The sequence below is a fragment of the Mycteria americana genome, unplaced genomic scaffold (assembly GCF_035582795.1).
Source record: "Mycteria americana isolate JAX WOST 10 ecotype Jacksonville Zoo and Gardens unplaced genomic scaffold, USCA_MyAme_1.0 Scaffold_27, whole genome shotgun sequence".
Taxonomy (NCBI): domain Eukaryota; kingdom Metazoa; phylum Chordata; class Aves; order Ciconiiformes; family Ciconiidae; genus Mycteria; species Mycteria americana.
In genome coordinates, this window is record NW_027445609.1 from 75,926 (window position 1) to 80,520 (window position 4,595).

Sequence of the window (4,595 nt, forward strand, 5' to 3'; positions counted from 1 at the left end):
CCTTTGCTCTGACAGAGTCCTGTTGTTCTCTGGCTCTTTTGTTTTGGGATCTTTTTCCAAGGGAAACAGCTCAGGCATTTCTAAAAATGACTCCAGGGGGAAAACAAAAAAAAAAAAAAGAAATCCACAGGGCAATGAACAGGTATTGCTCACAGCAAAGAGGCTTGCAACCATTTAACCCTAAAGCTAACCCTAACCCCTAAAGCTAACCCTAATGACCCTAACCCCTAAAGCTAACCCGAATGACCCTAACCCTAACCCAAACCCCTAACCCTAACCCTAATCCTAACCTCTAACCCTAACCCCTAACCCTAACCCGAACCCCTAGGGTTAACTCGAACCCCCGCCAACTCCCCACAGTTTATATCCTTAGTGTGACTCCATATGGTATGGAATAGCCCTTTGGCCAGTTTGGGGCAACTGTCTTGGCTGTGCCCCCTCCCAGCTGCTTGTGCACCTGGCAGAGCACGGGAAGCTGAAAAGTCCTTGACTAGTGTATACACTACTTAGCAACAACTCCAACATCAGTGTGTTATCAACTTTCTTCTCATCCTAAATACAAAACACAGCACTGTACCAGCTACTAGGAAGAAAATTAACTCTGTCCCAGCCGAAAGCAGGACACTGGCCAAGTCAGCATCTTGTACATGTTGCGCAGGCTGTCTTTCTTGACTGCTGGCAAGGAAAGGAGTGGGATAGGAGTCTTGGAATGCCAAGGAATGTGGATGCAAGTGATCCCAGACTCATTTCTCCGTTTTCCGTGGGCTGTCTGTATACCCTATGTAACTCCTCTTGCACTCGGAAAGAAGTGCCACCCTTTTGGTGCCAAGAAAGAAAGGTAGAGATTTCCAAGGAATAACATTGAATCGGTTTTGATGAGCAAGCAGGTTATCGGTGGCAGAGCTAGGACTTGGAGGGAGATTACCATGCTTAGAGTATTACCATGCCATACTCTACCAACCTAGAGTATTAAAAACATTTCCTTGAAACACTTTCCCAACATAACCAGACCTGACTTTTCTGAAAGAGCTCTTTTCCTAGGAGCTGCATGTGAGCTAAGCCAGATGAGAGAGTCTTGCCTGCTGTCCGTCACTGAGGCTGATGGCAGCTCAGCCAGCAGTTTTGGCGAGGACAGAACGAGATCGATACGTATGCGCCTGTGTGCTGGTCGTCTTCAGGTTTTGCAGGCCGTAGGTCTGGCAGGACCTACCGTGTCATTCACGTGATGGTAATAGCGACGCCTCCAGGCATCTGTGTGGGGCGTTTTGGATTGTCTATGATTTGCACGAGTACTTGAACAGTTTAATGTTCTGTTGAGGTACGGGTTAGGTTCTGTTGAGGTTCGTCTCTGGCCTCCAGTTCCCTTGCCAGGAACCTCTAGCCCGCTGAGCCACACCAGAGCCACGTTTGGGCACGTGCTCGGGCCTGTTGTCTCTCCACACTGAGCTGGCATGACAATGTTGAGATTCTTGAACGGATAGCCAGACGCTGGCAGCTTTCTGCACTAATCGCACCCGTTTTGCAAACGAGTTACCAAGAGTGTGCCAGAAGAGTGTTTGTTGTAGTTGCTTTAATCAATTTCAAACAACCCAAACAATGAAGTTCCTTTGTATGGGAATAACGTCATCAAGAATTTCACCACACCGACGTTCTCGGGTGGTTTCAGGCGGGCCTATAAAAGGCAAAATCCTGCGTCCTTCTTGGCAGCGGTCTTCCAGGCGCGTCGGGACTCTTAAAGAGAGGCACTTGCCTTTTAGTGTCGGATGGCCACCTGGCCAGCCAACTCCTTACCCACAGCGGCATGATCAGCAGCAACTGATCATTCCTCCTCCCTAAATGCCTGCAGTTTTGTATCCCGTCTAAACACGGCCAACTGCGCAGCTGGGTTTCAGTGGGAAAAGGGGATGTGAGGGCGATAGCAGCAATGGGCTGTTTTGACAGTTTGGAAGAGTCGTCGTTTGCCTGCCTGTGCTTTGGGCACGGAGCCAAAGGTTCTAGGTCTGAAAATGAGCAGCCTTTCCAGCACACCAGTGTAACCTCCGCTCCGCCGTTTTTCAGAGCCTGTGTTCTTTCCATGGTGGTCTCTTGGCACCGTCCATCCCAACCTCTGGCTCTGGTTGCACTTTGGCTTTCCCCCAGGCTGCGGCTGCTGAAGTCACCCCCGTTGCGCCCCCCGGAAAAGGGTTTGTGTTCAGCCAGGTCAAGTCCCTGGTCCTCCTCGCTGCGTGAGCTCGTGGCCGTTAGCTGTGGCGCAGAGAGGGGACGGCTAATGGGGGTGGTCTTCGGGCTGCAGGGTTGGTTTCTGCCGCAGCCTGAGAGAAGAGTAACGGCACTAGGTTTGTCCTTGGGAGCCGAGTGGCAGAGGACGCGTCCGGGACGCTCAGCAGCTGTGCCCAGTGCGTGGCCAGCAAGGAGAAGGGACAGCCCCCCGGGCCCCCGGGGCACAGGGACTGCCTCGGGGCCAGCACCCCAAAGGCCTTCCTCCAAAGGACGCTGGGCAGAGGGGCGGCGGGCGGGGCTGCGCGGGGCGGGGGGGCGGGGCGGTCACCCCCATGGCACAGTGCCACCGCCCGGCAACGCAGCAGTCACAATGCCCCGGGGCGGGATAAAAGGGGGCATCCTCCCGTCGCCACAGAGCTGGCCCGGGGGCAGCCCGCAGACATCCGAGAGGAAGTCCTTGAAGAGCTGGCAGAATGCCTTGGAGGGGGCTGAGGGAGGAAGACCGGAGGCTGGACGAGGCTGCTGGAGATGAGAAGAACCAGCAAGAGCTGGCGGTGCCCGAGGCTATCGGGCCTTTTCAGCTGGAAAGCGGTGGCAAGAGCAAGGGAGTGTCTTCTTGAGGAGCACTGCAGAGCTCGCCGTCCTCATGCCCTGCAGAGCCAGTGGCAGCAGCCGTAAGAAATGGGATGCGGAGATGTTGCCCAGGGGTCCCAGTGCTTTGGAGCACGCACTGGTCTCCTGCCAGGCGCGGGAGGGATTCTTGCCCCCAAGGTCGATGGGGCCGGGGGCATTTGGCCACTCTGGGAAGCCCCGGAGATGGCTGCAGGTTGAGGGAGAACAGGGCTTGGGCATCTCCTGGGAGGCGTGACCAGCCTGTGGGACGAGGAGGCAGGTCTTGCTCACATGCTCAGGGAATAGCCGATCGCCAGCTCTGGGGTCAGGAAGGAATTTTCCCCCGGGGCAGATTGGCACTGGTCCCCGGGGGTTTTTTGCCTTCCTCTGCAGCATTGAGCATGACCACTAGTCAGCGCAGGGCTCCTCTGGTCCTTTTTGGCTAGGTTACTGCCTGCTGCTCATGCACCACGAAGATGGCCTCTCGTGCCCTGCAGCTGGGGGGAGGAAGGCTTTTTTTTTCCCCCAAGGTGGGCTAGCAAGTGTCCCCGGGGGTTTTTTGCCTTCCTCTGCAGCACCGAGCACACGGCCCCTGCCAGGGCTTCTTTGGGCCCTTTTGGCTAGGTGCCTGCTGCTCCTGCTCCACGAAGGTGGCCCTCGTGCCCCGCATCCGGGGGGAGGAAGCTTGCTAGACTCCCGGGTGGGCCGCCAGGGTGGCCCCCGGGGGTTGCTTCTTGTCCTCTGTAGCACTGAGCACAGCCCCTTGTCAGGGTCCTCGGGGCCCTTGCGGCGAGGTTCTTGCCTGCTGCTCTTGCACCGCCAAGGTGCCACTTGCGCCCTGGCTGCCTGGGGCTCTCTTGCCCATTGCAAGTTTGCAGTGGGAGCGAGCTCTGCTCTTCCCTTGGCTCCGTTTCCCCAGGGGTTCTTGCTTGTGCAAAACAGCCCGTGCTTGGCAGGGCTGCAGGCTTGCTGCACCATCAGGAGCTGCCACTTTGCAGCTCTCCCTGCATGCGATACAAGCGCGGGGCAGGCACGAGAGTGCTTGTCATGCATCCCTGGCCAAGAAGCACAGCGCAGCAAGTTTGGGAAGGCAAAAAGGCTGCTTGTCATCGACATGTGTCCTGCTTTGGAAAATGCCCCACGCTACCACACACCCCTTCTTCTTCGTCGTCTTTTGTGTGCGGTTGGTGCTGATCCTCGTTCTTCAAGTCTTCACTCTTCAGGAAACAGGCACTGCTTGGCCTCTCTTCCCGCTGCTACTTTCTGTAGCTCTGTGACGTGCCTTTGCCACACTGCAAGTGATCTTTTTTGCAAGCTGAACTGAAGAATGCATCAGCCTGCTCCTGGCTACACCTGCGCGTTGTGTTAATGCTTGTGAGCAGCGGCTGTGAAACACATTCCGAAAAACACCCTAAAATACCATCCAATACCAGGCAATGAGAGAAAAGGAGAGAAAATGAGAGAACAGAAAATAAAATCTCAACATAAACCCCTGCTTCCACTTGTAATCTTTCTGATTTGTGCCCCTGAAAGTGTTTTTGGAGCTGAAATCCCCCTGGCATTTCCGGCAAGTAGCAGTCTCGCTGTTACTCGACTCCCGGTGAGCGCAGGCAATAGACTAGACTAGACTAGAACAGAACAGAATAGAATAGTTCTGCTCTGTTCTGCATCTAGCTCTGCATGACAAGCTATGACCTAGGTCTGAGGGGTCCATGCAGGAGAGCAGCTCTCTGCAGTGCAGGTCCCAGGCCCATGCAGGAGAG